This window comes from Elgaria multicarinata, chromosome 8 (genome assembly GCF_023053635.1).
Source record: "Elgaria multicarinata webbii isolate HBS135686 ecotype San Diego chromosome 8, rElgMul1.1.pri, whole genome shotgun sequence".
Lineage (NCBI taxonomy): Eukaryota > Metazoa > Chordata > Lepidosauria > Squamata > Anguidae > Elgaria > Elgaria multicarinata.
Genome location: NC_086178.1, coordinates 15948893 through 15961522, shown reverse-complemented (window position 1 = coordinate 15961522; position 12630 = coordinate 15948893).

The window sequence follows — 12630 nt, the reverse complement described above, 5'->3', positions numbered from 1 at the left end:
CACCACCTGCCACGCAAGACCAGCGCAGCGCGCTCCCTCGCTCGCTCGCTCGCTCGCTGGCTCCAGGCTGCAGGCTCACCGGTGCTGGAGGACTAGACCGCCGGCTTAGGCAAAGCTGAGTCCAGGTGCTGCTTACACTCCGCCACAAAAAGAACGATTTTTTTTTTATTATTATTATTATTATTATTATTATTATTATTATTATTATTATTATTATTATTATACTAATTAAAAACCTGCTTGTACGTGAGTGCAAAAGGCTGACATTGGAACCCGCGGCTCTTCGGCTCTTCTGCTTCGGGTACTTGCACGAGGCAGGACTCACAGCCATGCGCCTCTAATTCTGGAGATCAAGCGCACCGCTGTCGGGAGCCCCAGCCTTTTGCTTAAAAAACATGTCAGTGAAGGCTGCCTGCCTCTGAACATGTGCAGAGTTCCTGCCCCTCCCCAAGAAGTCCTGAAAGGCTCCAACGGCACAGTGCTCCTGAGCATGGGCAAAGTGCTTTTGAAGGGAAGGCGTCTTTTCTTGCTCCCAGATGATGCTGTGGAATGTGTTCTGTGCCTCGCAATCAGCTTGAGTGCCTAAGGGTACCCCGATATCCTCCAGATGTATTGGGTGGCAACTCCCATTATCTCCAGTCAGCAACCGTCTGGGGGTGATGGGAGTTGTAGTCCTATACACCTGTAAGGTATCAGGTTGGTGAAGACTCGTCTAAAGTGACCGTAGCACCACAGACGCTGTACCACTGCCTGGAAAGTGGCCTGGGAGGAGATGGCAGGGAGTCACTTGAGTGAGGGAAAGGGGCTTGAGCCCTACACTGGGCTGGCTGGTTCACCTGCATAGTGGCTAGAAGACACAAAAACACGCCTTTAAGGGGAGGGGCCGTGGCTCAGGGGTAGAGCACTTGCTTTGCATGCAGAAGGTCCCAGGTTCAATCCCCAGCATCTCCAGGTAGGGCTAGGAAAGGATCCTACCTGAAATCCAGGAGAGCTGCTGCCAATCAGTGTTGACAATACTCGGCTAGATGGACCTCAGAATAAGGCAGCTTCCTATGTTCCTAAAATCATCCCCAGTCTCTTCAAAGGCATCCTGCGAAAGCCTCGCTCCCGACATACTCGAGGCTAAGTGTTCAAGTCCCTAGGGGGAGGCTGTGCCTTGCTTTCTTGATGGGGAGGGGCCACAGGTCCATGGCAGAGCACATGCGTTGCATTCTAAGAAGTCCTAGGCTTAATCCGTGGCATCTCCAGGTGTTGCTTTAAACCACCTTTCCCCAACCTGGTGACCCCAAGCGGTTAAGCAACAACTCCCGTCACCACTGACCATTGGCTGTGCTGGCTGAGGTTGATGGGTGGGGGTGTCCTCCAAAACATCTGGAGGTCACTTGGTTGGGGAAGACTGTTTTACACCAAACTGGTTGCAGGGGATGTGAAAAAGCCTCTGCCTGAGACTATAGGCCTCTGCCTGAGCCGCCTCCAGTCAAAGCAACAATACTTGGTTGGATGGACATCTATTCAAACCTCTTATAAGGCAGTTTCTAATCATAGAATAGTAGAGTTGGAAAGGGCCTATAAGGCTATCTCCAATCCCCTTCTCAATCCAGGAATCCAGTTTAAAGCATCCCTGACAGATGGCTGTCCAGCTGCATCATGAAGGCCTCCAGTGTGGGAGAGCCCACCACCTCCCTAGGTCATTGGTTCCATTGTTGAACTGCTCTAACAGTCAAGAAGTTTTTCCTGATGTCCTGTAACTTCAGCCCATTATTCTGTGCCCTGCACTCTGGGATGATTGAGAAGAGATCCTTACCCTCCTCTGTGTGACAACCTTTCAAATACTTGAAGTGTGCTATCATGTCTCCCCTCAGTCTTCTCAAGGCTAAACATACCCAGTACTTTCAGTCTCTCCTCCTAGGGCTTTGTTTCCAGACCCCTGATCATCCTCGTTGCCCTCCTCTGAACCCCCTCCAGCTTGTCAGCATCCTTCTTGAAGTGTGGTGCCCAGAACTGCACACAATACTCAAGATGAGGCCTAACCAGTGCCGAATAGAGGGGAACCAGTACATCATGTGATTTGGAAGCTATACTTCTATTAATGCAGCCCAAAATAGCATTTGCTTTTTTTGCAGCCACATCACATTGTTGGCTCATATTCAGTTTGTGATCTACAACAATTCCAACATCCTTCTCACTTGTAGTATTGTTGAGCCAAGTATCCCCCACCTTCTAACTGTGCATTTAGTTTCTTTTTCCTAGGTGTAGAACTTGGCATTTATCCCTATTAAATTTCATTTAGTATCCCTCTTATAAGGCAGACCTCTAGGTGGCAACCTAGTATTCATGCAGTAGCATTTGCAACACACCACTTCACAGGGTACACCTTAGTACGCAGGTATGCACTGTGACCACACATAATTTGTGCAGCAGCACCTGCAACGGATCAGCTGGGGTGGGGTTTTTTCCACTTGCATCCTCCCAGTCAGGTAACTAGCCAAGAGGTTACAAGTTCAGTTGGGTCCATCAAATTCTGGTGAGGTGGCAATGCTACAAACAGAGAAGTTATAGGCATGTCCAAACAGTTCTAAGGTATCAGTTACACTGTTAATCCTTGTTTTATGTATGGGTAACCAGGTTTTGTCTTGTGTGCAGTCCTTGGCAGCTGGCTTTTCCTGAAGGAATCACAGAGGCCTTTTCCAGGGAGAAGGTAACACAAAAATCCAACCATCACTAAGGTAACTAACACCTGCAGTTGAACAGGAAACCATGATCTCCATTCAAGCCTAAGCAGACAGAATCAAACTTCTTGAAAGCAGGTATAATTTAGTAGTTTCACCCTGAAATCCTCCTGTTGTCTCTTCTAGGAGAATGGGGACTTTTGGATCAGTGGTAGAGTGCCCTGGGAGATTGAAATGTCTTAAATAATAATAATAATAATAATAATAATAATAATAATAATAATAATAATAATCCGCCTCTCCTTCCGGATCAAGGTTGGGAACAACATAAAATACAAAATATGATAAAATACATAAAACTGATTAAAACATATAAAAACTAATACATTATTAAAATAATGGTTTCTGAATGTTGCTAGTTCTGATGTCCACTTTGTGTTTATTTATTCTTTTGCCTGTTTGTCCGATGTAGGAAGCAGAAGGACATTGTGGATAGATGATATCATATGTAGCATTAGAAGATGAGCAAGTGAAAGAACCTTTGATTTTTAGGCTGAATCTTGTAATCGTGTTGCCAGAGTGAATATGGGGGGAAAGTTGACATCTGGGTTCATTGAAGCATAAGGTACTTGTGTTTATGTCTCTGTTTTCTTTGTCACCAGTCACATGATAGTAATATAAACACAGGAATGAGAGAGACCCTGCAACAACCCCATGTTTTTTTAATATGCTTTTTAATCTGTTTTCAATTCTCCTGAGCCTTTCGAATGCAACGGGACCTATTATAAGCTTTTAAATTCCTGACATATTAGGCAGTGCTGCTTTATGCTAAAATACTAAACATTCTGTGCCCAGCTAATTCAAATTCTGGGTCAAGAAAAGCCAAGCCAAGTACTGTGATTTATATAAATTATGCAAGTTAATTACACTGGCGCAATTTGCCTTATTTTTCATAAAGTGCATCCCAAAGCTAAGCGTGTATACTTGGAAGTAAGTCCCACTCAGTTCAATGGTACTTAGAAGCATGGCATTTGAAGGATCTGCAGCAGTGGAGGCTGGTGGCTCCAATATCAGTGGGGGAGTGAATCTGCTCCAGGTTTCAGTTAGAACTCTAAAGGAGCTATCCAAGATGCTTCACACTTTGAATAGCTTCTTTAGAGTTCTCGCTGGTTCTGACTGAAACCTAGAGAGGATTCACCACCCCACTGACATCGGAGCCACCAGCCTTTGCTGGTCTAGTCCAAGTTCCAGCTAGTCCAAGTCCTTGCTCAGTACAGGATCTGCAATGCAGCTGCAGCATCCTGGACAGATGGCCATTTAGCCTCTTCTCAAATACCTCCAAGCAAAGGAAAGCCCACCAGCTCCCTTCACTGCTGAACAGCCCTTAGCATTAGAAATGTTTCTCCAAATGTTCAGCCGAAATCTGGTTCCCTGCAATTACCACCCGTTAGTTGTAGTCCTGCACTCTGGAGCAACAGAAAATGTATCTGCTCCATCTTCTGCATGGGAGCCAATGAGATATTTGAAGACAGTGATCATGCTTTCCCAATATCATCTTCCCTACTCCAGCCGAAATATACACAGCTCATTCATCCGTTCCTCACGGGACTTGGTTTCCAGAACCCTCACCATTCTCTCAAGTGTGGATAAGACTGAACTTATCACCCTAGACTTTCTGACAAAAGAAACGGCATTGAAGACCCCTATGAAGAAAGACTGAAAGAACTGGGCGTGTTTAGCTTGGAGAAAAGAAGATTGAGGAGAGACATGACAGCACTCTTCAAATACTTGAAAGGTAGTCACACAGAGGAGGGCCAGGATCTCTTCTCGATCCTCCCAGAGTGCAGGACACGGAATAATGGGCTCAAGTTATAGGAAGCCAGATTCCGGCTGGATATCAGGAAAAATTGCCTGGCTGTTAGAGCAATACGACAATAGGACCAATGACCTAGGGAGGTCGTGGGCTCTCCCACAATAGAGGCCTTCAAGAGGCAGCTGGACAGTCATCTGTCAGGGATGCTTTAAGGGGGATTCCTGCATTGAGAAGGGGGTTGGACTCGATGGCCTTATAGTCCCCTTCCAACTCTACTATTCTATGATTCTACATAGTACGTAGGAACTGCCAGCTTTTTATTAGATTCACCCAAATATTTGTGTTAACTAAACTTCCAAATTTAAAGAAGTCTCTTGGAAACTGGCAAAGTGTAGCAGGGGCTGTGGTGGTGGATATGATTCAGCATTAGGCATTTGGCCATTTTAGATTCCTATACACTGAATTATACTCACATATGCAAAAAAAAAAAAAGTGGGTGGAATGTCTCGTTTGGCCTCTCTGCAAAAGAAATAAATGCATGAACATTCAATATCACTGCAGATTTGCTAGCTCATCACCTTGGACTTATTGAAGACACCAAATTGGATTGACTGAACAAAGAAACAACTGCCTCTAAACTGAATTCTGAGAATGATGGCTTAGCAAATGCATGTCTTCCCACCTCCAGAGGAGGCAGAAGGAAATATAATGCTGAGAGATTTCGGGGTATTCACCCATTTCAGTGACGTTTAACACAATCTGGTCTACATCCGCAGCAGAAGGAGGTGACATAATTCTGAGATGGGAGGGTGGACTCTACAACTTCAGCCAGAAGGTATGACGTTACATATTTAACTGTTCCTTCAAGTAAGCAAAATAATAACAACTCCTTGCAAGGAGAAAATTAGGAAGAAAAGTTTTAGCCCAGTCCTCCTGCATTGATTTAGTTTTCTACATGCCGGGTGGTCTGAGGATATTATTATTATTATTATTATTATTATTATTATTATTATTATTATTATTTCTGTACCACACAATAGCTGAAGCTCTCTGGACAGTTTACAGAAATTCTATTAAATAATAAAATACAGCATAAAATACAACATAAAAATATAAATATACAAAATTTAAAAAATTTAGACAGCTAAAACCAGTTTCAATTGAATATTAGACCCATTTAGATGGCGGGCATAAATGCCCCTTCATATGCCATTAAATGCCTGGGAGCGGAGGACAATCTTAACCTGGTGCTGAAAAGGTGACAGTGTTGGTGCCATGCAGGCCTGAATGGGGAGCTCATTCCGTAGTGGGGGCCACCACTGAAAAGGCCTTCTCCCTTGTCGCCACCCTCCGAGCCTCCTGGTTTTGTGTGTATTTTGCTTGCTTGCTTTTTTTAACACATAGGAGAGCATTAAAGAACGTGATGCTCTACTTGCAGTCCATAGTGGTTCATTCCATGATGCCACCTCAGGACTCTACCACCTAATTTCCAGATGAGCAGCATTACTGCAGACTGAGGTAGAATTCCAGATAGTGTACAAGCCAGAATTCTTATCTTTTTTAGTGTTCTCTCATTTAAAAAACAAAAACCAGCAAGACCCCTCCCTGCATGTAGTAAACTAGCATATGAGGGAGACAGATTTCAATGGCTTGATCCGATGACAAGTTCTTGCTCCTCTCCAGGTGATGGGCTGCAACAAAGAGATTGTGTGAAATAGCCCTTTGATTTTTCAACAGCAGAATTAAACACATGCCAAGATAGCAGCATGTGTCTAAGATAGCAGTGGGGCTGATAAGGCCTCCTTCCAGTAATTAACATGGGGTACAATCTGCTGCAATGGTCTGCTGTGCAAGCCGTATTGAAATGAGTATGGGCTGAACAAGTGCATCTACATGGGTCTTGTGAAGAATTTCCCAGTGAGTTGGTTGCCCGTGAATCAGAACTATCAATCTCCTACTCTGGTGTCCTTATTAGAACCCCAGATCCACAACCTAGAGCAGCTGTCACACTTTGCCTCCACCTCTGTTATGAGCTGAGCTGTTCTATCTGTAAATATGTATTTTATACAAAGGAGGCACATATGCACTTTGTTCTTCTACTCCCTGCTGTATCTCTTTGCAAATTTGTTTTTCTTCATGAATATCAAGATCTTTTCTTTCTCCATCTGTCCCTAGCCTTGAAATGAGTACATAGTTTATTCTTCATCTTCAAAAGTGTGTGTGTGTGTGTATATATATATACACACACACACACACACACACACACACACACACATTACTGTTGGGAGCATTTGAGTTATGCAATGTTGTTATTCCCCAATTAAAGCTAGGACAGTTTTTCATAGAGGGCGGGGGTGACATTTCGTAGAGGGCGGGGGTGACATATCCACCATGAGATTTGTTCCTGCTCCTAATGCAGATACAAAGGACCGTTTTATCTCTGGGAATATTGTCACAGTTGTCAAAAGTTCTATTCCAAGTTGACATTTCGAAGACTTGTTTGCTGCTGTTTGCTCCTTGTGTGGCAGCAACAATATTCGTTTGCTGACTTCTCACACTGTTGTCTATTACAGAAGGAAATCAAACAGAAGGAGCTCACAAATCAAGAATGGGAAATATTTGATTGTCAACTTTTGAAAGGAAAAAAGCATGGTACCCTATTTAATTAACAAAAATAGCCTCTAATTGGAGCAGTCGTTGTTGTAGTTTTCCTAATGCATGGCCTTTCAAGTCTGTAGAATATTTTCTTATGGGTTGATCCAATGAGATTGATAACAAAAAAGTTAAGGGTGTAAACAATAAACAAAGTTTAATACACAAATAAAAGCAGAATATAAAGAGTACTTATATTAACAGAATCAATAGTGCAATCACACAACTAAAATGGTACAGAAAGAAAAGCGGTCAGCAAACTTGATTGGCTTGGCCAGACGCGTTTCGACATGAAGTCTTCCTCTATGGCGAGTGTACTAGACTAATCAGTACTCAGGGCTATTTACAAAACATGGGGGCTGACTTGAAAGTTCCTTGAAAGGAGTAAACAGATGTCACTCCCCAGAGAATCCTAATGTTTAAAAGAAGCCCATAAGGAGTACTTGAAGTAGACGAAGAGCTGGCATCTAGACCAAACAATTGGTCTAGATCCCTGTCCTTCTTTTCATATGGTTACCCTATTTAACAGTTGTATAGAAAAGGGAATTTTGGCAGGTGTAGAGTGACCATGTGAAAAGAAGGACAGGGCTCCTGTATCTTTAACAGTTGTATTGAAAAGGGAATTTCAGCAGGTGTCATTTGTATGCATGTAGCACCTAGTAAAATTCCATCTTCATCACAACAGTTAAAGCTCCAGGAGCCCTTGACCAGATACAAAAGAGGGCAGGGCTCCCACAGCTTTAACTGTTGTGATGAAGAGGAAATTTCACCAGGTGCTGCATTCATACAAATGACACCTTCTGAAATTCTGTTTTCAATACAACTGTTAAAGATACAGGAGCCCTGTCCTTCTTTCCACATGGTCACTCTACACCTGCTAAAATTCCCTTTTCTATACAACTGTTAAATAGGGTAACCATATGAAAAGAAGGACAGGGCTCCTGTTTCTTTAACAGTTGTATAGAAAAGGGAATTTCAGCAAGTGTCATTTGTATGCATGTAGCACCTGGTGGAATTCCCACTTCAACACAACAGTTAAAGCTGCAGGAGTCCTGCCCTCTTTTGTATCGGGTCACTCTAGTATAGCTCCTGCAGCTTTAACTTTTGTGATGAAGAGGGAGTTTCACCAGGTGTTGCATGCATACAAATGACACCTGTTGAAATTTCCCTTTCTATACTACTGTTAAAGATACAGGAGACCTGTCCTCCTAGTGTTGTCCGCACTGCTATTAAGGAGCTTACTCCTAAGTAATTGTATTCAGGGTTGCAGCCAATATGTTTTTAGCCCACCTTTTCCACAATTGCTCAAGGTGGCTCATGAAATTAACTAAAACATATACAAAAGAGGAAAACAATAAAATCCTATTTTAAAAAAACAAAATTCAAAAATGAGAAGGGCAGGGAGAAGAAACAAAATCTCAGCATTCTTGCTTAGCTGCATTGTGGTTGGCAGTAGTGAAGCTGTGGTTTTAAATTAACAAACCTTCCAGGCATTAATAATCACAGTTTTTGTTGGAGAACTCACAAATGTGATTAAGTCCCAGCCCTTGGACCCCAGTTCAGGAACAGACTGCTGCATTCAGTAAGAATTATTCATATGCTTATGAAATTAAAAGGATTCAGTAAGTGCCTCTTTTGGACAGTAACATTTTTCTGAATCTAAGTTTAATTAACTTTATGGTATTTTTTGCTTCAGATTTGTGGTCAATCAATCCTATCCCACAGCACTCTTAGAGTGACAACATTTCCTCATCCGCCTGGTTACTAATTATTGTTCCCATTTCATAAATAAGGAATTGAGGCTGAGATTGTATAATTTTTCAAGGTTGTGCTGGTATTTCAGTGCAACTTAAGGCTTGACATCCTACCTACTTCTCACTTGGTCCTTCTAGGCTACTTTAGTTAAAGCAAATATTAAAACTAATTATTTAGTTAAGCCTGCCACCAAAACCCTACGACAAAAGTCTAAAGCATTCAGGGCTTTTTTGATTTAGAAAAAGATATGATGGGGGGTAGGGTGACCATATGAAAAGGAGGATAGGGCTCCTGTATCTTTAACAATTGTATTGAAAAGGAAATTTCAGCAGGTGTCATTTGTATATACGGAGAACCTGGTGAAATTTCCTCTTCATCACAACAGTTAAAGCTGCAGGTGCCCTGCCCTCTTTTAAATCTCGTCACTCTAATATAGCTCCTGCAGCTTTAACTGTTGTGATGAAGAAGGAATTTCACCAGGTTCTCCTTATATACAAATGACACCTGATGAAATTCCCTTTTCAATACAACTGTTAAAGATACAGGAGCCCTGTCCTCCTTTTCATATGGTCACCCTGGGGGTGGGGAGCATATGATTTTATAGAGTGTGGAGAAAGTATGTAGATATTTTCTCCCTCCCCTTCTAGGACTTGATTCTCATGGCAGAGAATTTTTTTAAAAAAATACAACAACAAACTTTGGGTTGCTGAGAATGAAGTTTGAGCATGCAGTTTCCTGCCACCTGCTCACTCCTACTGCAAGCTGTAGGAGCCAAACAAGCCAGGAATGGCCTATGTTGTTAAGTATGACATATGAACTGGACATGTAAACCATGCTTTACCCCTTGGTTACAAATTGGAGTTGTCTTTCCCCAACTACCCAGAAATCCCAATTTACATGTCATGTTTATACCCAGTGGGAGCGATTGGATAGAAGGAACATACACACTCCCTTGCTTCCACTTTGTTCACAATAACCCAGGGTTTTAAAAATATCCCTGTGTTCTTGTGCTATCTAAACCAGGCCTAAAACGGATTGGCAGTAGATTCACAACAGATGCAAAGGAAGTACCTGTTTACACATAATTGACTTATGGAAATCACTGCCACAAAATGTGGTGAAGGCCACTTTGCTGAAAATGAGGTTTATCATTTACCTGAGAGAGCGCCTTCTCCCTTACCAACCTGCCCAGTCACTGAGGTCATCCGAGGGCTTGCTCCTGGTGGTTCCACCTAGATCCATCCTCCGATTGGAATCCACCAGGGGAAGAGCCTTCAGCGTGGTGGCACCCCTCCTGTGGAATTCCCTGCCTCTGGAGGTCAGACAGGCTCCAACCTTGTACTCCTTTCGGCACCTCCTGAAAACATCTTTATTCCAAGAAGCCTTTCTTTAACATGCAGCCTTGGATTTCTGTGTTGTTGGGGGTTTTTTGCTTCTTTTTAAATTTTGTTTTAACTGTTCTATTCTGTTTTTATTTTCATTTTACCTTGTACACCGCTCTGAAAATTTTTCAATGAGGAGCGGTATATAAATATTCTAAATAAATAAAATAATAAATAAATAAATAAATTATCTTCTTCCTTTCTCATCCACCCTCCCCTAAGTCCAGGTCATACTACTCCCAGACTAGACTAGCCCATTGACATTGAATCATTTCATTGAATAATAGAGTTGGGATTCTACAGTCCATCCTAGATCTAGCTGCACCAATGGCTTGGGAAGATACAATCATAGGAACATAGGAAAATGCCATATACTGAGTCAGACCATGGGTCCATCTAGCTCAGTATTGTCAACACTGACTAGCAGCAGCTCTCCAGGGTTTCAGGCAGGATTCTTTCTTTGCCCTACCTAGAGATGCCTGGGATCGAACTGAGGAAATTCTGCATGTAAACCATGTGCTATAGCATTGAGCTACACCCCCTTGCAAACAACCCAGCCTCCACCAGCAATCTGAAATGGTACAGCCCAGACACAGGTTAACCATGCAATGAGAACTAGGTCATTGACTCACATCATTATCCCATTATCTTCTTTTCCTGCCCCACCTCCTACTAAGCAGCTTCTACTTATAGCTTCAGCACTTTTGTCTCATCTTTTTGCTCATCCAACTTCTGGAGTAGTAATGGGGTTATTTTCTTTAGTTCTCACATAGCTGATATTTGGAAGAATTGTTGAATTTGTCCAATGGTTGAGCTGGCCCTATATAAATGTTAAATTATTGCAGTGCATACCATTAACAAGTACTGGACATGATATTAAAGGCCACAAGCACACAGGATTCCCATTGTCCACCTTGGAAGAATAAAGGTCTGTTCCACAACTATGGCATCCCATTTTGCTCATCATTTTCTGGATCACAGCCACCAACTCTGTTCATTCATTGTGTCAGTATGACAACAAAACCCCTTAAGTGAATTAAATTGTAGGCATTCCAAGATATCATATATTTGGATAGTGATTTATAGACCACAGTTTGGCTTAGCTAAAGATACCAAGTGTACATAAAAATGGCAAATGTGGTTAAATATAATAAAATGATAAAATGACAAATGTGGTTGAAAGCCAGTAAGTGTAAAGTGAAGCAGATCAGGGGGAGGGGGGAAACCTGGCAGGGAATGATCTGGGATGGATCTTGGGATCAGGGTGGACCACACAATGAAACTGTTGACTCAGTATGCAGCAGCTGTGAAAAATGCAGATTCCATGCTAGGGATTATTAAGGAAAGGGTTGAAGACTGCCAATACTGTAATTCCTTTATACAAATCTTATGTTCATCTATGGTGTGACCAAACGTGGAGTACGATGTGCAGTTCTGGGTGCCACACCTCTAAAGGATATTGCAGAGCTAGAAGAGGTTCATTGAGTGAACTGCCCAGAGAGCTTCAGCTGTTGGGCGGTATATAAATGTAATAAATAAATAAATAAATAAATAAAATATTGAGGTCAAGGATATCAATGTGTACTAGTCACGATGGCTATATGGTGCTTCCAAGATCTTTGAATACCAATAATTGGGAACAAGAGCAGGAGAGGACTGTTGTCCTTATGTCCTGCCTGTGGGCTTCCCAGAGGCATCTGCTTGGCCACTATGGGGAAACAGGATCCTGGCTTTGATAAGACTCTGGTCTGATCCATTAGGGCTCTTCTTATATTGTGTTCTTCTCTTTAATTATTAATCTATATAAATAAAAATGTAAATGTTTGTTTGTTCCTAATCTAAAATCTCCGAAAGTTCTTCACTGATTGCTTTGAAATTTTGACACAACGTTGCATTCGAATACGTGCGTGGTTTTATGTAACTATATTATAGATGGGGACAAAAGTGTGTCTTAGAATCGAAGAAATATGGTATATAAAAGCCCAGAGGCCTCCTCCAAGCCACTTATGCAAATAGGAGAGAAGTCATTGTGACATCACCAACCAGTAGGTCAATCCACTGCCTCTGCCTTCTCTCCTATTTCCATGTTCTCTCCTATTTGGCGCCATCTATCGATGTTTCTCGGAACTGCGGCTTTCTATGGAAGTTCCAAGTTCTGAAGAAAGGTAACTGCCAGGAGATTCCGGCCTAGCAGAGGGGCCAAAACCCACTAACCTCCTCACCACGCCTGTGACAGGTAAAAACATGCTTTTTTTGAAAAACAGCACCATCTGTTGGACGTAAAAGGAACACATGCTGGTCAGGCTGGAAGATACATAAGCAGCAATGAAGCTGTATGGCAAATTCTTTCATTTCCCAT